Here is a 22,647-nt window from a genome sequence, read left to right on the forward strand (position 1 = left end):
AAACATAAAAACACAACAAAACAACCATAACGCTGCTTTAAAAGGGCTACAGTCCAGTGGTCTTTACTGGTATCTCCCCAGTAAAGAAGACTCTTATTTTCGCTCAGTAAAAATCCCAGTGTGTGTGTGTGTGCATGTGTGTGCTCACATGCACACGTATCGGTTTTGCCCAGCTGACTCGCCTGTGTGGAATCACCCAGTGAACCTCTTCCATCTTGGAGAGGAAAACATGCACCCAGACACAGAGGTTCTTCAAAGCTGCTTATGCAAGGCCACAGACTCTGGGATCTTAGGCTGCTGTCATTACACAAGGAATTGGGGCAAATGACCTTGAGAATGTGTGAGGTGCTCTGTAAGATTTAGGGCCTTGCCTACAAAAACTTTACCCAAACGGTCACCGGTGAAATTTTCATTGCACAAATGGAATGTGACATTTTTCAGAGTTAATGATGATTGAGCAAGTTGAAAGTGAAAGGCAAACCTTCTCAAGCCGGGGGAGGCTGGCCGTTTGATCATCCCATGGCGAAATGAACTTGCTGTTTGACCATAAGCCATAAAAAGAAGTTGTCTTTGGTTTCTCAGCTGGAGGACAAATGAGAACCAGGTGCAGGCAGATTTTTCAACAAATGACATTACTAATTGACTTTTCCACTCTTACCAAAGGGCAGGTTTTTTCATACTGAGCTGTGCTTCATATTTTTATCTCAAGATAACCATTCATCTTTTTTGGAACATCAGCAAAACCCTCCTGTTTGGGTTAAGCATTGGGCGTATTGTTACTTTACTTCTCATTTGCACTCTTTCAGTTGCTTTAATCATTTTTGTATCTACCATTGGATCTGCCTTCTCATTAAAGCAAGAAAATTCTATAACATTGAATTTCAAAATCAATGTGATAATAACAGCTTCTTGTTTACTAGAGGAAGCGGTTGAAAAAGTCATTTATAAATGTTATTTGTCAGCACCCAGGTGTTAACATTGGTCAGAATCACCATCACACCTCAAACTCCCACTGTTCAGGGAACTCCCCCAGTCCCTCATTCAGCATAGCCCTCATCCTCCTGATCACCACCGCTGTTTGGAAGACACATCCCTTCCTTTCCTACACTCTGTGCCGCCAGCAGCTGGATGTTCATTTTTCACAGTTTCACAGATCAGAAACCCAGCGTTTCTGTCTCCAAGTTTCTATTCATAAAGGCCAAATCAGTATTAGCACCTCCAACCTGGGCATTATCTCCTCACTTAACCAGTGCCCAACATGAGACACAGTTCAGTTTCTCAGAGCTGCTGTAGGGAGGAGAGGGTAAGCTAGGGGCTTCCCATGATATCCTTAGTCCCTATAAATACTTTTAAAAAAATACATTCCACACTTAAAAATGAGGACACCCTTCGATATAATCCTTTGATATGATCATCTTTTCGAGGTATAAATCTCAATAAGATGATTTCACGTGTGCCTATCTACTAACCTATCTACCTCCATGGGCAGACTAAATCTTTTAGTGTCCTCTGGTAAATTCATTGCCAGTTTTACATCCTAATTTTTTTTTTTTTGCTGCTAAGTAAGCCAGTATAATAACAAAAGCTAATTTCAACCCAAGAGAGCTTCATTGTAGTCATCTGGTTTACTCAAATGTGGGTGGATTTCCTCTAGTCCAGCATCTTAAAACTCTTAAGGTCTGTGTCAATTAGGCAAAGCTTGAAAGGGAAGCATTCACACTGTACATAGCAAAAAAGGAAGAGCAGATACAACACACATACATCTCACACCTCCACGGGTAGCACTTCTCTCCTCTGAAGCCGGCGTCTTTTTTATTGATGATGGAAAATTTACCCAGTGGCAATTTGTCAGATAAATTATGCCCAAGAATAATGACCTGGTAGAATGCAGTAAATAGACAGCCACTAACCATAAAAGGATTCGCTGAATGACCAGCCTGGGTGGTTTTATGGGCTCCTTCCTGCTCATTTTTAGTTTTCCTCATCTCTCTCTGCAAATTGAACTCTGATACCATTCTTTTACAACAAAGGGGAAAATACAGAAAACCAATAAAAATACCATGATGCGTTCCCCAAAATGTGTGCCTTGACTGCCGCCCACCACTGTGATTGCGTGTGTGATGGAGCAGTTTGCCAAGGAAACCCATCTTATTATGTGCAAACAGCGTGCTTGCAACATGAGTTTCCACTGATGGGAGTATCTGGCACTGGGCTCTCCTAAGACATGTATCAGTAACACCCACCCTTCCCGGGAGACTTATGAAGTAATAGATCAGCTCAGCACCGTCCTGATTAAAATGAAATAGCCAGGAAATGGTGCAAATCTGGGGCGGGGGAGGGCTTCCTAGGATCTGCTCTTCCTCTGATCACAGAGACATGGTGATTTTTCACAGAGGGAGTGATTAGGTTTCCGTATTCCTAGTTCCTTTACACAGACCCAGTTGATTGATAAGAATTGTAGGAGCAATTTAAAAGCTGTTCCCTGCGACTCAGGTTTAGCTAAACTGAAACTGAGAATGTTTTCACACAGATCAGTTACTCAGAATAATGAAATGTAAAGCTAGAGAGAGGAGCATTTTTATCCTAAACTTTTTATTTATTTTATATATATATATGTATTTAAGTCACTGGAGGAAAATGTTTCTAAAGTGTGCCCTGGATTCAGTGTAATCTCCCGCTACACAGCAGGAAGCCGAGCTGAACTGCTGTAGAGAAACCACTTTGTACCTTGGCATTTGCTATTTAATAGATTTAAGACTTCCCTCAAACCCTCTTAATAAGTATGTATCAGGCTTAGGTGGCGACATCGTTTGGCTCTTATTATAGTGGGTTTGGTTTGCTTTTGATTTTTAATATATCCATTTACGTAAAAACATGAGCTTTTGGTTTCAGAGCAGGCAAATTCCTCTCCGCAAACCCCTGTGGCATTGGGGTAATTAGGGAATGATACCACAGGGTACATAAAGGGATTCGAGGAGCTTCCCAGGCGTGCGTACCGCCTATTACACTCGTCGAAGGCAAGCTGGCAAGCTCCCCTCTTCGCGCCAACCCGTGAGCACAGCCTAGTAAGGAAGGGGGTGGGCCCATGATCTCAGCATGAGATGGGCAGTCCAGAAGCACCTACTCATTAAGTCAATGCCTGACTGGAGAACCTCCCTTCCCCCAACTACAAACTGTCTTGTCATACTTTGGACCTGTGGTTATAAATCTAAGAAAGCGACCATGGCCTTATGGTTCAAGCCAGACACGGCTGGACGAGGTCTTCCGGGAGACCCACCAGCAATGCAGCTTCGAGCCACACAGCCCTCAAGGAGATTCTGACCAAGCCTGGCTCCCGCTCACTCGCTGGCCCTCAGGCAGTTTTGGAGGGAAGGGCAGGGGGGCGCGGCCCTGTGAGTACGCCAAGCAATGAGGAGAAAACACTCAATCCAGGACTCCGCAGGAAACCACTGGCCCAAGTTAGAAGAGTATGGTTGTGAGTAAGGCACACGGGACTGAATCCGTAAGTTTCTGGCCCAGCTGGCCTCTGCCAAGCTTTTAGGAATCCAAGCACTATACAAACATGGCACCATAGTCTAAGAGAGAAAAGCTCCTATTAAACGTTCGGTAGATGAAGGCACAGGCTTACCGTGGTTCTGTGAAGCCAGACTCCCTGGGCGAAAAAGTGAAGAAAGTCTCATGCACTGCTCTCGGCTTCTCCCTCCTACTCTGGGTCCTATTCCGGAGGGACAAAATGGACGGCAGGGTCAGCCCCTGGCATCTGTGGAGCAGGGTGGGAGGGCTTTGGCTGAAACCACCAGGAGCTCCCACTTCTCACTCTCACTCCCAGTCTAACTGCCACCACCTGAGCTCAGGGCAGGGGAGCACAGTTGCCGCCCGCTCTGCCCCTAGGCTGCCTAGTCCCTCCTAAGTGGAGGCAGCTCTCTGACCTGCTCCAGGTGAAGCTAAGTTCTCACAAAGCAGAGGAAGCGCTTGCGGCATTGAAAGACAAAAAGGGGAGCATGTTGAGGAACCCTGTGTGTCTTAAGTCATGGATAGAACAGAGGCCCTCCCACTGAGTGAAATCTGGGCCGGTGACTTCACCAAGCAGGGCTTAACGTGCTAACTCTGGCCACTGGCCTGTAACTGTAGTATATCCTGCACTGGGCTAGCCGCCCACGGCCTGCAGTGAAAACTTGGACAAGTCACTTCTCTTTATGTGTTAGCTCCTCCCCAGCCAAGTAAAGCCAAGGTCACAAACTGGCTTGCTCACTCATGCACACAGGTGTGCTTTTTGCCTCAACATTAAAAAAAAAATTTTTTAAGGATTTTTATCCATTTATATGAGCAGGGGAAAGAGCAGGAGAAGCAGACTCCCCACTGAGCAGGGAGCCCAATGCGGGATTCAATCCCAAGATCCTGGGATCATGACCTAAGCCAAAGCCAGACGCTTAACTGACTGAGCCACCCAGGCACCTCAGCCCATTTTTTTCCCAAAAGAATTTGAATGCCTGTAGGTAGGATAAGCACTCCCAGTTCATCCAGGCCTTGCCTCTTGCTTCCACCCAGGCAGTGCTTTTCTCCTGCTTGCATTATCTGCCGCCATTTACCTTTGAGATTACAAAATTGGGTGATTTCTCCCACCTGTCAGAGTTTTCTGATACTACAAGCATTTTTTTTCTACCAGCATCTTTCTCTCAAGGTAGTATAGGCTGAACCTAAAAATCTCCCTCCTATTGTTCCCACATCGTAAATGAGCTGAAATGCCTGAATCACAAATCACAAATTCAGAATCACAAAGCAGATGAACCACGAAGAGAAGGCACACCAGCATGGATGGGGTTCCGGCACCTGGCACTTACAGCCCCCCTATTTGTTGGCCAGGCACTTCCTTAACCTCCAGTCAGGTCTCTGGACAGGCCGCCAGCCCGCACCTGGGCCAGTGGCACCATCTTTGGGGCTGGCCAGGGGGATGACATCCCTGCTCACCGAAGTCCCGAGATTCTACATCCCGTAGTCGTTCTGTCTTGAATTTTCTTCTTGGTTCTGGCAGCTAATTTGGCGGTTGCTTCGTTACTTAAAGCTTAGTTACAAAGAAGCTGTTTTAAGGTGTCTATTAAATTCACAGCTTGCTTCATTAAAAATCACTTCATTAAAAAAGCAAGCCAACCGAAGTGTTCCCATGTCCGTGCCAGATGGAAGGGAGATCACTGCTTGGTGCCGGTGTTTCCAGGCCATCCACTGCTGGTACAGGCTTAATTTGGAGGGAAAATCCAGCTTCATGCATAAAAAGAATTACATGACCGGATTCCATTATTTTAAATTGTACTGATCCTTGCAGTGAACTGGGTTGAAAGACAAATGAGAATCCATGTTCTGAAGAGGACCTTTGGCAGTCCAGCAGCTGCTCCCTTCCACTGGCTCACTGAGGACACAAAGATGCAAAACGCCAGGAGTCACTTCAACCAACTTTTAAATTTTCATTCGCTATGTTAAAAAATATGAAGGAGGGGGCGCCTGGGTGGCTCAGTCAGTTACGCGTCTGACTCTTGATTTCAGCTTAGGTCATGATCTCTGGGTGGTGGGATCGAGCCCCACATCAGGCTCTGCACACAACGCAATGTCTGCTTATCTGCTCTCCCTCTGCTCCTCCCCCGTGCTTGCTCTCTCTCAAATAAATAAAATCTTTTAAAAAATAAAATAAAATAAAAATGCAAAGGAGGATGAAGAATAATGTGTCAAACAGGTGCATCTCCACCACCTAGAATTAACAAATCTTAGCATTTTGTGAGTGACAGACCTTTGCAGGGACAGTGAGAAAATGGCTGTAGTCTTCACTAATTCACCCTCAGGTGTTCTCAAATACAGGAGAAGACGGAGCCAGGTTTTCCTTAAGCACATCCGGGCCAAGAATAAGAAGTAAACAAAATGAAGCTGGACCCTTTGTCCTAACTCCCAACGTAAGAACAACGGCTAGCACTGGCCACCAGGAGGTCCACTTCTTTGAAAGGCAGGCAATTAGCAGCTATTACGTGGGAGTTGGGCGTGGAGTGGAGTGGAGGTGAAACTGTCCCTGGGCGGCTGACAGGAGAGCTCTGTAAAGGGGAGTCTGAGAGAGGAGCACTGCCATGTCACCGAATGACTAAAGCTGGTGATCATCTTTCCCTAAGTCCTGCCAAAACAACAAGGTGCAGTTAGCTCACAGCAACTGTCCTGTGCCGGTACGTGTCAGGTTGAAAAGAAGGGAGACATTGATTGCAGATTTCAGGTGCATCGCTACCGACCCTGCTTAGGGCCCCCCCCCACTGGGGGCTTCCGCCAGCCCTTCTCTTGCCTCTTCAGTTTTGTGTCAATAGCTGACACTTTTAACTCCAGGGAAAGAATACACGTTATTAAACAAGTGACGGCGCGAAATATTGTGAGCAGTACATGATTAGAGTTAAACGCTGCCTAATGAACAGTTGTATTCGAATCAGCAAAGCCGAGAGGTGTCTTCACTCAGGCAGCGGGAGGTCAGTGGCTGTTCATTGGCAGAGTGATACGCTGTATGCCTGTTTGTAGGAGAAACTTCGCTTTTCAGAAAAGGTACAGATCCTGACGGGACACCCAAGTCCAGGGGCACTCACTAATTTCATTTCGAGTCTACCTATTTGTATCCTCAAAATTTCACATCCCAACGTGTTTTTCTTCTTGAGTTATTTACCCATTTCCAAGCAAAGGGGAACTATGGCATGCTATACTGCTCATGTATCATCTGATTCCCGTGTCTCTCTCCTCATACGGATAGTATCCTATTTTGTAGGTAAAGCAGCTGAGACTTTGAGATGGTAAATCACTCTTTAGAGATCTCAAGTACTTTCAGCCACAGGGCTAGTAGGTGGAGAAGGCAGAAGAATCCAGGTCTCCATGACCCCCTTAGTCCTTGGTGTCCCCACCATCCCTGGCTTCTCCTGTCCTGACTTGAAAGTACTTCTTTTCTTTTTTCTTAAGATTTTATTTATTTATTTATTTATTTTTAAAGATTTTATTTATTTATTTGACAGACAGAGGTCATGAGTAGGCAGAGAGGCAGGCAGAGAGAGAGAGGAGGAAGCAGGCTCTCTGCTGAGCAGAGAGCCCGATGTGGGGCTCGATCCCAGGACCCCAGGATCATGACCTGAGCCGAAGGCAGAGGCTTTAACCCACTGAGCCACCCAGGCGCCCCTTAAGATTTTATTTATATCTTTGACAGAGAAAGAGGGAGAGAGAGAGAGAGCACAGCACGGGGAGCGGCAGACAGAGAGGAGGGAGAAGCAGACTCTCCCCTGAGCAGGGAGCCCAATGCGGGGGCTTGATCCCAGGACCCTGGGATCATGGCATGAGCCAAAGGTAGACACTTAATTGACTGAGCCACCCACACACCTCAAAAGTACTTCTTTTCACTTGCTTGTTGACATGGACACGCACACACACGCACACATGGAGCCGAGGGCTTCTCCACCTATAGCCAGCCTTCCTAAGAGACTAGATGTAGAGACGATTAAAGAAAGCCCTGATCTCCTCTTGACCTTGAATTCCCCTATTAAACCAAAGCTGCTAAAGGGATGGGAGAGTGAATGGGCAGAGCACAGGATTTCTAAGGCCGTGAACCTACTCTGAACAATGATGGATACATGTCATTTTGCATTTGTGCTAACCCATAAAATGTACAGTACTAAGAGCGAACCCTAACATAAACTCTGGACCTTGACTGGTCACTAATGACGTGTCAGTGTAGGTTCATTGACTCTGGGGGCGTGGTATATTGAGAATCAGGGAGCCTCTGCAGGTGTGCAGTCAGGGGGCATATGGGAACTCAATTTTGCTATGAACCTAAAATTGTTCTGAAAAATAAAGTCTGTTTGGGGCTCCTGGGTGGCTCTGTCGGTTAAGCGTCTACCTTCAGCTCAGGTCTTGATCCCAGAGTTTTGGGATCGAACCCCATGTGGGTCTCCCTGCTCAATAGAGAGTCTGCTTCTCCCTCTCCCTCTTCTTCTGCCCCTCCTCCCTAGCTCATGCTCACTTGCTCTCATGCTCTCTTGCACACGCTTTCTCAAAAAATAAATAATCTTTAAAAATTAAGTCTATTAAAAAAATACAAATACACAGACTTGAGCTGGGTCAGATTGAGAGTGGGATAGTGGAATAGCTTTGCTTCTCTGTGCCTCTCCCCCCAACCCCCCAGTCCGAAGTGGCCCAAGCTCTTAGGTACAGCAGCCTATTTGGAGCTGGAGACATCGTTCTTCATTACCAAGGACTTTACACACCCTTTCTTTGTCTCTTCTTATCTGGTTACTCCCTCTCCACATCTGAGTCTTCATTTACTGAGTCCTTTGGTCCCCTGTATCTTCTGGCATTTCCCCTCAGGGAGAGAAAGTCCGGTGAACAGGATAGTGTTAAGAGCCTTTTCCCGCCTCTCGTGAAGGGCCCTGAAAGCTTCTCTCTCACAATGCGATTGTCCGAGTTTGTGAGGGAGACTTCTTTAAAGACTGTCCCCTAGACCACTCACTTTGGTAAAACTGGTTTTGCAGCACATGAAGGACAACGCTGGCCTTTCTCTTGAATTATTTGTATAATTGCCTCATTTCTTTGCTTCCCTTCCTTCTCTTTCACAACAGGTGCAGCGGATTTGGGGAAAGATAAGAAGGAGCCTATCGGGTCTGGTGGGGCTTGGGTTCCCGCCTTCATTTTTCACTAACTGTGTATTTCTGTACCTCATCACCTGCCTGCCTGCGTGTTTTCAGAGAGGAGCCTGTGATTTACCATCTGGTAAAACTCTTCTTTGCAGTCCATTATTACAGAGTTAGAGGGACAGATTTGTACCGCAGTGGACATGTGAGAGGAAAGTTAGGATTGTATGTGTATAATGCGAGGGCGAGAGAAAACTCGTCTAAATCTTTTAGTTTACTGAAAAATGGGTTTAATTCTTAGGTACACCATTTAGGAAAATGTATAAAAATCTGCTTGTGAAGATTGAGGTCAGATTAAAGGAAGAAAAGGAAATACTTTCTACTCATTACTTGATCATTGCTTCACCTCCAGCAATGCTATTAGAAACAGGAGGTTAAAATAAATGGTGAGGTTCACAATCTTTTTGGGCTTGGAGGGGAAACGGCTAATATAGTATATATGAAATGCCGGCAAGTGGTTGCAGTGGGAACATTGTAAAATAGAATTTATAGGCATTTAAGGGCTTTTATCCGGGAAGAATCAGTAAAAGCAGAAATTGGGAGATGAAGGGAAAATATCCACCATTCTAGAAAATAATGCTTCCGCTCCTGTTTTCCTACATCTAAAGCCTCGATCTTTGCATGAAAAGTGGGAGATGCAAGGAGAAAAGGCATGATAGACGGGAGGAATAAAATCGCTCTAATGTTTTTCTAAACACTGACTTATTTAAAATCTACAACTCTAATGTTGAAACCCAGAAGTCATCCATACACCAAAATATACACATTTTCAGCTCTTTGGAAGGACATACCTGGCAGATACAGACCTGAAAAATAACCCAATTAGATGAAGATGTGGCAAAGCAAAAGGAACACTGAACCAAAATTCTCGCAAGATGGATTCTTTAGCAGAACGTATAAGACACTTCCAAGTTTTTTTTTTACCAATGGGCTTTTCCAGTCTCAGATTTTACAAGCAGCTTTATTTGAGATTTAATTCATGTACATACAGTTTCCCCACTTAAAGCATATGGTTCAGTGACACCTAGCATATTCAGAGTGTGTGGCCATCACCACCGTCCCCTGTAGGACATTTTCACCACTGAAAAAGAAACCTCCTCCTTCAGCCTTCACTCCTGGGTCCTCCCCCCTTGCTCCCTCCAGCCCTGGGCAACCACTGATCTGTTTTATGTCTCTGTGGATTTTCCTATAAATGGAACACTACAATAGTGGTCCTTTGTGATCGGCTCCCTTCACTCAGCGTTAACGTTTGCAAGGTCTAATCTCAGATTTTGCAGAAAATATAGCTTAATCTTCCTGGCTATCATTTTATGTATTCTTGGTCCCTTCCAAGTATCCTTAATATACAACTCCTACTAGTTATCACTGACTGAGTGCTTTCCCTGAGCCCCTGTTCTAGACAATTAAACGTCCTGTGTGTGCAACCGTCTCCATTTTAGGAAGCAGGGCACTGGTACAGAGATGTCAGTGGCTCTTTTTCCTCTTCAGGTGTTGCCCCTTACCTATCACAGTTTATGAGCTGAAACCCTGGTCTTTTCTCCTCTTCTATTGTATGGAAATAATATGCATATCGATTTTTTTTAATATCGTCTGAATGCTTTCCATCTCTGCTCTGTAGGAGTCCTTTTCTTCCTTTAAGCCCGTTAATTTAATTCGGTTGCTTTCGTGGCTCTGCTGCCCTGCAGCCATAGTACAATTAATTTTTTAAATATCACATTTTGTACCCTAGGTTAAATTTTTTTTAAACCAGCATCTAAGGAGAAATTATGGATTCTCGGAGACAGTCAAATCCTACTATTGACCCCATTCTTCAATTTTTCGAAGCTCAGAAAGTTGACTTTGACCAAGCGGTGTCTCAACCCAATTTAAGGAAATGCTCTAGAACACTGTTTCTTCCCCCTCAGATCTGTTTGAGGAGCTGATAGAAGCTTGAACTCTCTCCCCTGAAACATGCAGGCGTCTGGTGTTCAAATACAGTCTCCAAGGGCTCTCAGGTTTTCCAAAGCCCTGAAACTTAGTCAAGGACCGCTGATCTGGAAAGACAGTCATGTAGATGGCGAGGGAACACGTAGGTTTTTCAAATGTGTCTCCTGCACCCTCACAATGTTTTGCACATGGGAAGTAAGGGAAATTTCTCAACACTCTGCGGCCAATTCCCTCTTCCCTGAGGAGTCCGTTATAATTCTGTGGGTACCGCAGTCATGCATATGATTTGCCAGTCTTGAGGGGAGAGCTGGTGATTCAGGTATGCACATATATGGGACTGGGCTAGTTATTAACTCAGCTTCTCCCACGCTTGGCTTGGTCCTGCATGGGGACCTATTAGGGCCACATGTCTCTGGATCACTCAAGCTAAAAATGTCTGTGTGTCTCCCAACTGGAGTGGAGCTTTCCCACACACAGCCAACTGTGCTCATCCAGCCGGACTCTAGCTTGCCCTGCAATAAATGCCAGTACTTGATGCCGCGACCCATGTCAGTTGAACTGTTGCCCCTGCCCCTTCAGAACGTCTTCCCTGAAGACAGCTCTGTGAGATTTGTAGCCACATGGTCCATAAACAGTCAACCAAATCAAGAGAAGCAATGCCAGTCAATACCACCATGGCATAGTTCTGCCTAGCATTTTGATATTAAGCGTCCTGTCCTATCCAATGAAAGATATCCCAGAAAACCAGAGAAGCAAGAAAAGCAGGTGGACACAAAGAGAAAGAGGGAGACTCTCTAATCTAGGTGTGAGGGGGCTTGGAAAAGACATGTCTGAGATCTTGAAAATCGTGGAAGGCTTAGACAGTGTGCACAAGGAGTGGGGAGCACCTTCTGAATGGCTTGCAGGCTGGGGGGCTACCTTTGAAATTTGGGGGCAGGGAGATTCCAACAAAAATAAAGAGGTATCAGCAAATACTCCAGCGCAGGGTCTTAGGCCACTGCCTCAAGTGGAGCCTTGAGAGGTTCCAGAACCAGTCACTACTGGGAGTTACATCATGTCTTCAAGGTCGGCTGGGCCATCCTGTCTATTCGGGATCCTTTTGGGCAACAAAACCCCAGACTCCAGGGATTGTGGATCTAAAAGTTCCTGTCTCCATGGTTTTTCCACCTCGCAGAAATCTATCCCTTTCCCGAAGTGCCTCAAACCTTCCGGCTTACTTTGGGAGTAGGTGGCGCTGGGGAGACTCTCTTCTGTCCTCTATCATGCGTGTGTTCCATGTTCCACAGCAAGCCTTCCCCCACACCCCGCTCTGGGATTCCTCACACTCACACCCTCACTCTATCTCCAAGGGACACCGATTTTTAAATGTGGTCCCCTTTGAGGACCTGGCTGTGAATTTGATTTCTCTCTCTCTCTCTCTCTCTATATATATATATATTCCTTTAAATATCCCCATTGATCAAAACAGAGCTTTATTATCCTTATTCCTATTATTCATCAGAGTCTCCTTTTTGGTCCCCGGTTCCAGTTGGGACTCCTACGTGGTATACCATCCTGGCACCTTTTGCCCTGTAATCCTGTCCTCCTGCTGGAAGTAATTATTCGAAGCTTCAGAAACCTGGGGTCCAATAGCAAGCCAGCAGAGAGGGTGTCAGAGGCCAGCCACTGGGCTGGCTCCAGGACCAGGGGCCCCATAAGTACCAAATGAAGCAGGGCTCAGGGACCTAGTGCTGCTGTGGCATCCTGTTTATAACAGACCACACAATATGATGCCCTTGGCTCCCAGGGAAAATCATTTCTATTTTTAGCACAATGTATGCCAGTCATCAATTTCTTCTGGAAATTTCTGTTTCCTTGCCCTCTAGCCTCCTTTCCTCACCTTCTCTTGCTATGTCTCTGGCTTTCCAAGGATCACTTGTGTCACATAATTCTGCAGCATCCTTTCATATTTTGGATAAGCAGTCTCCATTGGCTGTGATCGCTTATGCACGGTGATGATCTAAAACAGAGCAAAATGACTCCCATTTTGCTTATATCTGAAGTTGTGATAATACGTAAAATTACTTTGCCATCTAGTCCTGCTGTGCCACTAATCTCATCTTTGGAAAATTTCAAATCCTCGGTGTGGGTGTGCATAGCATTTGTTTAAATAATGCCAGCGCCAAATTAGAATGTCTCAGACACAAACACGGTATTTATGGAGCACTATAGCCCATTAATTGGCTTATTGGCCGAAATCCTCCAGGGACCATCACAGATCTCCAGGGCGCCCTTGAACATGACTTATGCTGCAGCCAAATTACAGCTGTGAATGCCAGCACCACTGCTAAGCATGTGTCTGTGGCAAAAATTGCTCCCCTATATTTGACCAGCGGAGTCAGGGTAAGGATGTATGTATATTTCTCAGTTAAACTCATCCTGTTTCTGCTCAAGGCCATCCCCCAGGTCAGAAGCATTTATAGTCTTTGGCTCATATTTATCAAGCACAAATTAAATATTTTAGGAAATGGGAATATAACTGTGAACAGGCCGGAAGAATGTTGTACACTAATAGATCTTACCCACCAGGGAGAAAGACATGGGATAAACAAGTCAATAAAAGAAAAGGTTATCTCTGATAGTGATAAGAGTTATCCAGGAAGAACCAAGCTGTAAAGAATAACTTGGTGAGAGAAGGCGTGGTGGTTTTTGAAGGCGCCTCTAAAGAGGTCATGACCTTGGAGCAGACACATGATTGAGAAGGAGGGGCCAGACGTGGGAAGAAGCATACCAGGCAAAGCACCAACCCCTACACTCGCCCTCAGGCAGGAACCCGCTCAGCATTCCCAAATCAGGAAGAAACACTGACCTGACAAAGTGGCCTGAGAGATCAAAGGAGCCTGATTCCAGATGCTAAACTTTTCCTTCACGGACCCACTGGCACTCTGTTCACGCTTGTGGATCCCTTCTCAGAATCATGGAATGCATGGAGGGCCCACTTGGGATGCAACGATACCCCATGACACTCTAACAGAGCTAGCAAACAAAAGTTGTGATGTAAAACCCAGGGGCTTCTTTAACCTATTCTGTTGTGGCAGATCTGAAAACCAACTCTGAAGCGGCAGTATGTCAGGATGTCTACCACAGTTTAACAGGAAGTGAAATACTGTGATCTTCATTGATCACAAAGCCACAAGTATTCCCCATCTCAGTAAGATTTTCTGCATAACTCAATGAGATGCTAGATTTCAATTAGAGGTTGTGAAAATCCCCATTCACAAATCACAGATCCTGCAAATCCTTCCCTTGGACCCCAAACAACCTGGGCTGCATCACTCAGGGCTCAGGGACCACGGGGAGGTGTTAGACTACGGGCCATGGGGAGCCGCTGGGGAATTTGAAGCAAGAGAAGTGGGGTGATCTTGCTGCTTTAGAGAAAGCTGATTCGGGGACCACAGGTACAGGAGGATGAGGAGGCAATTGCAGGTGAGAGGCAAGGCTGGCTTGGAAAAATAATGGCGCTGGAGAGAAAAAGACGTGAATGTATTCAAGATATATTCCAGAAGAACCAACAGGACACACAGAAGAAGAACCAACAGGACAACGCTTGCCTGTGGGGCGTGGGGATGAGAAAGGGCCCAGTCAGGATGAGGCGGAGGGTGCCGACAACAGCCAGCAGGCGCTGTCGGACAGCCTGCGTGGGAGCTAGGTGATGCCAGGGAACCCAGGGCTCCGTGGTGGACCTAGGCGAGTTTGACACATTGCTCCCACAGACGGAGAGATGTCTAGGAAGCAGCAGATGCGCAGCCTGGGCTCAGAAAAGCCCTAGGCTGAAAGACGAGGCACACACTCTCTAGTCGAACCGCATGTCCTGAACAGAAGTGGGACCTTGAGACAAAGAGCTCTAGAGGGTCCTTCGCCACACCCCTCAAAGCCACGTCATCCTCTCTCCTGTGAGGGAGACTCCTGGTTGTTGTTGGTTTTTTTTTTTTTTAACTCCCCCAAAGAGGTGAAAAAAACTTGATGAACAGTTTGGGGGAGCTAACAGGGGTCGCCGGAAGCAATGTCCCAGCTCCCATTTTATCCCCTGCATGGTGCTACTTCCCCAGCCTTATCCACTGTGGGAGCAAACAGAAATTAGGGTCAAGATTTCCTGTAGTTAATACATGAAACTAACATAACAGTAAAACATTCTACGTCCATTACATTTCAATTAAAAAAAATTTTTTTTTTAATTTTTGTAAGATTTTATGTAGTGTGAAAGCAAGCTGAGGGGAAGAGTTGAAAGAACAGTAGGCTGGAGATCTCAAAGCCTGGCTCCTCTCCGTGTAACCTTGAACAACTATCTTAACCTCACTGAGGCTTAGTATCCTAATTCAAAATGGGAATAATAACACCACCTGCTGTTATTAAATTCAGCGAAAATATCTGGCATCTAACAGGCACTCTGCACATATTTTTGGTTGAAACTGAGTTGTGTAATTTTTAAACAGACATCTGACATTGTCCTTTTCTCATGTAGTTCAAGGTAGTTTTCAGGTAGAAAAAAAAAACCAGATTATAATTGGGACAAAAACAGTACAAAGGACCTTGAATAATTTACTGGATCTCTCATGCTGTTTCATGACCTGTGGAAAAACAGATGGCACTCCACAATTATTTACAACTTAAAAAAAAAAAATCTTGAACAGAAACTACAGGCTTTTCACCTTGTAGCAATAAAATAGTGCATAGATATTTCTCTTAGAAACCTAAAAAGAATGATACGTAAGCATCTTTAGTCTAGAAGGCTAACGGCAGTGAACTGCAGGACCTAATGTCTACCCACCAAAAAAAGTGTCTCCTCACCAATGAATTTCATTAGACTAACTAGTATTGTAAGATCTTTTCTGGTCAGGCTACTGGCATCCAGATGTTTATTCATTCATTTTCATTACAAGCATCCACTGTGCTCCAGCATTGCTCTTGGACCGAGGCATCCAAGAATGAACAGAAATGAGGTCCCTGTCATCACAGAGCTCTCAGTGAGGTAGGGAGCAAAATGTAAGCAAGGGAACAGCCAAATAAATAGCATCTCTTCGGAGAGTGTCATGTGCTCTGCAGAGAATGTAGCCAAGCACTGTTTGTAGGCACAAGGAGTGTTTGCAAGGAAAAGGTACCATTTGAGCTGAGACCTAAACAACCAGAAGGAGCCAGCCATGCAAGAATCTGGGCAGAGCCTGTCCCCTGAATGGGAACAGGCATAAGTAAAAGTTGGGCATGAAGGGGGAGACGGAAGAGGGAATATGGTCGGAGAAGTAGGCAGGTGTGAGATCAGGTCTTCTCACAGTCCTAGGTAAAGAGTATGGACTTGATTCTGACCATTGTAGAGCCTTAAGCAAAGAAGAAACAGGCTCTGACAGGTGGATGTTCAAAGTCACCCCAACTGGTTTTAGAGCAGGACCGTAGGGAAGCCAGAGTGGAAGCAAGGAGGCTTTTGGCTCCCACGGATGAGATGATAGTGGCCCAGGGATGGCAGCTGTGGATGTGGAAGGGAGCACCCAGATTCCAGATACCAACTGAAGGTGGTGCCGAAAGGCGACATGTGGTGGGTAAGACAGAAAGGGAAGGGCCAGCTGAGTGACAGGATGGGTGGTGATGTCATTCACTGAGATGGAGGAGATGTGGAGAAAAGTATGTGCTAAATCAAGAGTTCTGTTTCGGACAGATTGAGTTTAAGTCGTCTGTTAGTCATCTAAGTGGGGATGTTGAGTGGGCTGTTGAATACGCACATCTGGAGCTTTGGAGGGAGGCCAAGGCTGGAGAAGGACATTTTAGGATCACGAGCAAATCCTCTGTGAAGTTTTCATTTGAGATGCGTTGCTGCAAGCCTGGTTGGATGGATATCCGGAGCAACCATTGCCTTCAGCTCCCCCAGAGTCATAATTTCTTTCTGGGTGACTTCAGCTGTCCTGGAAATTCACTGACTGACTGGAGTTCAGGGATTTAAAACATCAGTAGGGTTTGTTTGTTTTTGTTCTCTGCTCTGTTCCAAGTGAACAGAAATGCATGATTTTCGTGTTTCATCGTAATCTCTAGATCATGCAGAGGACCCATCACATACCCATCTGATCACTGCACTGCCCCTTTGACCTTGCAGCTCCCCAGGCAAGCAGACAGCTTAGTGTGAAATGACCAGGGTTTTGAAAAATAAGACCAATGCCAAGGAAAGTAAGCCCTTGGTTAATAACTCTGCCAAGTGTCAGATGAACAGGAAACACTCAAGCAGATAGACCCATTGAGAAACCATGTTGAGACCTTGCCTCCATTCTCTTTTTCCTCTCCATAAATTTGAGACGGTTCTAGCAGTTGTTATCCCTTCTGTCAGTTTCTTCCATTCTCATGATGGGTTCTCATTAAGGAGATTCATAGGGAAGGTGGTAATCGATCAGAGCTATTAGCCACCAGAGTGTAATCTGGTTCCAGTACAAACTGACCCGCACACTGTCCTGTCTACCTTGAGGATTTAAGCTGATTAACTCGGAGCCTGGGAAACAGAATCCAGTGTCCTAGAGCTCTGCACCCCCTTCACCCCTATCCCTCGAGGAAGGGATTTAACAAATTGACACTGTAATTAGATCCAAACCTAGAGTTAGCACACCTTGGAAGGCATCACTGGTGCCCGGCTCATCTTTGCACACTACGCGTCACTGGGGGAACACTGCTTGCTTTTCTCCCTGTCTCTGGCCCTACGCTGCCGATCACCAAGGGGGGATTTCTGTTTTGTTTAGACGGTTGGTTGGGTGGTTGGTTTTTGGACCTGTTTCCAAGAGCACATCAGTCTCCTGGGTCAGGAACGAGTCAGGGACTGGAATGAGATCACCACAGGGAAGCAGGCAGCAGGCAGCTCACTGGTTTCAATTCTACAGCCTCTATGCTTCGTGTTCCTAATGGAACCAGAGAACAGAAGTCATGAAGGGCGCCCGGGTTGCTGACAGATCCCCTGGCTGCCGTGTGGGTGGGCCAGCCAGGTGAGAGACGCCGTACAAATTAGTATTCTCAAGCATTGACCTCGGCTTTTAAAGTACAGCTAACCACCAAGTATAAGCAGAAGACTAATGTTAAACTAAAGCCCCTTCAAGAACGATATTCTGGCAGCAAAAGCTGTCTACAAGTGGCAGGACAAATTAGTAGCAGGCACCCAGGGAACCTTCTTACACCAACAAAAACATTGAAGGTACGAGCCTCCTCCTACCCACTTCATTCCCTCATTACCCACTGCCTCCTTTCTTTCTTTCTTTTTTTTTTTTAACTAAGAATGATGATAGAATAGATTATTATGGATCACATCTTTGGCGCTAGACAACATGGTTCAAAGCCTAAGCCAGTCTTTTTTAGTCACTTGAAGTTCTCTGTGCCTCAGTTTCCCTATCTATAAAATGCTGGTGACAATAGTGGTACCCCTTTCAAAGGTTACTGAAGAGTAAATCAGTGACTTCACCTAGCATAAAGAGAGAGCTTTGGATATCCTTGTGTGTGAGTAAACGTAAGCCACTGTCATTGATGGAATGCGGTAAATGCCGAACATGCAAGACGCGAGTCATATAAAGCCTCCACCTCAGGTCAGGTGGCAAGACGGACACACAAACCAACCTGCCATTCGGCTGCAGCCTGCCCTGTGTTACATATTTGGGAAATGAAGACCCTATTGCAGAGTAGGTCTAATACTCCATGTATAATAAGTATAACTGGCTAGAGAGGCACAAGACATAACAGCAAAAAATCACATTGAACAATAATTGAGATCAACGTTTTACCTGTTAAGAATTAAGCCAAAATATCTCTGAGATTAAATTCCCCAACATTAGGCCTCATTGCGATGTGGTAAAAGAATGAACATACAACAGAACAGTATCCTAAGAATATTTTGTAAAGGGCACCTGGGTGACTCAGTTGGTTAAGCGACTGCCTTCGGCTCAGGTCATGATCTTGGGAGTCCCAGGACCGAGTCCCACATCAGGCTCCCTGCTCAGGGGGCAGTCTGCTTCTCCCTCTGACCCCCACCTTCTCGCGCTCTCTCTCTCTGATTCTTTCTCTCTCAAATAAATAAATAAAATCTTTTTTTAAAAAAGAATATTTTTTTTAAATTACCATGGTAATATCCTGGCCAGCCAATCCTTCAGCTATTTGATGAACCAGTCAATAGTAGGACTTACTCTATCCCACCTCGCTGAAAATTTGCCAGAAATCTAGTGCACACACATACACAAGTGCCATTTGGTGCAGAAAGAAAATCTAAATATGGAAAGCAAGGAGCAGCAAAGTGAGGCTGGTTTGAATCTCACCTCTACCACCCACCTGCCATCTATCCTCAGGTGAGTTAGTAAACTCTCTTCTCCCCTGTGTCTGCATCTGTAAAATGGGGGTAATATGAGCGTTGTTGCAAGGCCTCAATGAGACGTTGCATCATAAACTCAACTTTCTAGCACCGAGCTTGCCCCAGCCATAGCTCAGTACATTTTTTTTTTTTCCCTGCTATCATTTGCAAAACACTAGCTGGACACCTCCCTGCTCAACTCCCTCTTCTTTCCCGATCCCTCACTCAGTGTCCGTCTCTCTCTCTCTCTCCTGATGTTTTGTACACAACTAATAAATACATAAATATTTACATGGGTAATCCATGTTCATTGGAGGAAAGCAAGAAAATACAAAGCAAAAAAAATTAAAGACCACTCATGATTCCACCACCCAGATAGCCGCTCTTTTGCTAGGAATCCTTCTGGTCTTTGGATGTGTAAATCCACTCCATCTACGTAGGTATAAATGTCTGTGTGTTTATAAATATATCATTACCTACACAGGATCATACAATACATTCTGTCCAGTAGAACTGTCTTCCTGCTCAATAATGTATCATGTCCGTAAATACAAAACGTACATTATCATTTCAAATTACTCTATGGTATCCTAAGTAAATCCTCTAATTTATTTAGACAGTCACCTTCTGCTAGAAATGTGAGGTGTAATCCACTTTTCTCTGTTATAAACTCGGCTTGTGCAAATATCCCATATCAGCCTCTTTGAATACTTTGGCAGAAGTTCTTACCATGGCAGAGGGCAACTTTTTTTATTCATCAACAGATACTGCCAGTGGTCTTGTTCATGGCACCTGCATTTGTGTAAGCGATAAATTAACACTTGGGGTTCTGCAGAAGTTTTAACATAATAATACATATTGAAAGAACTTCATATCTGGGGCACTTGGCTGGCTCAGCCGGTAGAGCACACAACTGTTGATCTCAGGATTGTGAGTTCAAGCCCCACACTGGGCAGAGAGTTTACTTCAAAAACATACAAACAAACAAAAAACACAAACAACTTCATACCTAAATATGAGCCAGCAGTAAATAAAAGGTAAGCTAAGCCAAAAATACATATATAAAAATATTTATTTATTTATTTATTTATATATTTAAATATTAAATATTTAAATATATGTGCTTGATTATATTTAAATATATTTAATTATATCTATATATATAGTTAATAATGTGCAGAATCCAGATATTAGATGATCATGTACATATAAAAAGGCCTGGAAATTTTTTAGGAATATAGAAAATCAATGAACAATTAGAAAATGAGAAACTGGGAACCAGTAGTAATATTAATCTCGCCTTCTTGATTTATCTTACACCGGATGGAGATAAGCAATGATTTGTAATTACCTCCTTCCACACCTGAGTCATTTCATTGGGTAATGTCAAGGGCCACATAGATAAGTAAAATACTAAATTAATTTTCATAAAATGTATTCAGAATTCTCCAGTGGAAGGAATTGGGGAAACTCTTTGCCAGGAAGGTCCTCTTGTCTGCATACATCGGTTGCATATTTATTGAAAATCTACTATGTTCCAGCAAGTGAGGACACAGAGGAAAGTAGGCCAGGCTTCCAGATCTGTTTCCAGTGAAAATCTGCAAAAAGAATCAGCTCACTGCAATTCGGACAAAAGTGTTTAAGGATCTGGATTTCTGAATGTCTTGCAATTTTAATATTGTTCGAATATTTTGTGGATAGGACATCTGAGCAGGAGCGGAGAAATCTAAGCCCCCTCCTCACTTTGACCCCTAAGTCACATGAAGCAATCATTTAACCTTGCTGATCCTCCTTAATATTAGGAGAATCACGCCCGATTTCTGCTCTCTAGATCATAGCGATAGTCCCAGTATTTAGGCAAGAAAATGTTAATAAGAGCTCACTGATTTCCTTTGAAGCTTCTGAGATGTGTGGGGTAACATGACAACACATGACAGGGTCACTGTCCTTTGCATTTGATCCTTTAGGTATTTCTGTGAAATTTTTTAATGCTGTATTTCTGTTTACCCTTCCATGATCTATTTTACTCGGGTCCACTTTAGAGCTGAGGTTGCCTTCCTTCAGTATCTCTGCACACTTGAAAGGTGCGTGACTCTGGAAAGCAGTGTGCTGGGCTCTGCGGGTCATTTAATGTTTGCCTCGGCCAGACACTCAAGGCAGAGCACCTCCCAGAAAACCTCTTCTGTGCCTCTCCCCGCCACGTCTCTTCTGCTCACTCCTGAGGCTTTTTCTGGCCCTTCTGCTGCTCTGTCCTCACCTGGCTTGCCCTTTCTGCAGCTCTTCTGTCTCTTCCTCCTGCCCTTGAACGTGGTCTTCCCTTCACCCTCCACTGTGCACCACCCACTCCTGTGTCCCCTGTCATGCCCCTTTCCCTCCCACCAATGTTTGTGTGGGAATTACCGCCCTGGCCACTTGGGGTGCCTACTCAGCAGACCATAATGCTCCCATTCAGGAGCCAGCCCACAGCACTGCTAAACCCGCATTTGCTTATGGGACAAGATGAAAGACAGACTCAGCCAGCGTCTCTTCCCACTCCCACCCCATCAACTGTGCTTGAGCCCCTCCTCTGGGCCCTTTGGGTTCAGCTAATACTACATGGGGTAGCGAGATGGGAGCATTTGGAGACATGTTCCAGTGCTAACCTGAAGAAAAGCCCCCAGGCCTCATTACCGTCATGTACCAACACCAATATGTAAGCATGACTCTTCCCAGAATGGATTATGGAAAACATTTCAGCAGGCATTCAGCCTAAACCTGCTCCCCTAAGTGGGAGCACAGCAACTGTGTTTCGCATCCTGTAGGAATTCTCATCGCTGGTCTTTCAACAAGCACAAAGTTTTCACTACCCTTGTTGGGCTGATTCAGCCCCCAAATTGGGCAGCACAACTAAGATGTCAGGGACCATCCTAAGTAGGGTCAGGGTCCTAACGCAAGGAGGGGCATTACTGAGTTCATGGAGTCACATGAGTCTCCATCTTTGGGGGATCCCCAAGACCACCCTTAGGGTCCATGATTGCGTGGAAGGCTTCACAGGAATCAGAAAAGCTCTTTTCCTCATGGCTTGACAGCGAAAAGATACCAATTCAGATCAGTAGAGGGAAAGGGTCCGGGGGTAAAGTTCAGGAGGAACCAGGCATGAGCTCCCAGGTGTCCCCTCCCGGTAATGTTACCCAAACCTGCTTAATTTTTCCGGCAACAATTTGTGACAACACATACCAGGCATTATCACCCCAAGGCTTGGTGTATAGGGTGTTCACTGGAGTCAGTCACAGAGGCATAGAGCACCTGTGTGTCTGCCCTTAGCTCCCTAGACTCCAGCCCCCTATAGTGAAGGTAGGTGTTCAGCATAAATCACATCGTTGGGATAAACGATTTCATTATACTCTTACTATATGGCCCAAGGCTGCAGGCATACAGAGATGCTCGTAAAAGGCAAAATACTGCAAGGACTCAGAGCTCATTTCTAAAGAGCCAATCTTGCAAATGGGTCTTTCTGGGGAACATGCACAATTTGAGCAAACCCACCTTGCTAAGTTAACCCCTTCCTGCAGACATTCCCAGGGCCAAGACACGAAGCCTCTGGCCCCACAACAGCACTTCTCCTGTCTCAACTATTACCTTCTGGAAATACCATCCTCCCCATCTTCCCGTAATGTCAGTGTTCAATATAATAACCTCTGAACTGTTTTCAAAAACAGC

General features: G+C 45.2%; 1 protein-coding gene across 3 annotated transcripts in view; it reads left to right on the plus strand.

Moving 5' to 3' along the window:
• Positions 1 to 22,647, plus strand: part of MARCHF3 (membrane associated ring-CH-type finger 3) — a 137,207-nt gene that overhangs the window by 106,518 nt on the left and 8,042 nt on the right. The gene's annotated exons all lie outside the window — the stretch shown is intronic.

Source organism: Mustela erminea, chromosome 3 (assembly GCF_009829155.1).
Source record: "Mustela erminea isolate mMusErm1 chromosome 3, mMusErm1.Pri, whole genome shotgun sequence".
In the NCBI taxonomy this organism is placed as follows: Eukaryota; Metazoa; Chordata; class Mammalia; order Carnivora; family Mustelidae; genus Mustela; species Mustela erminea.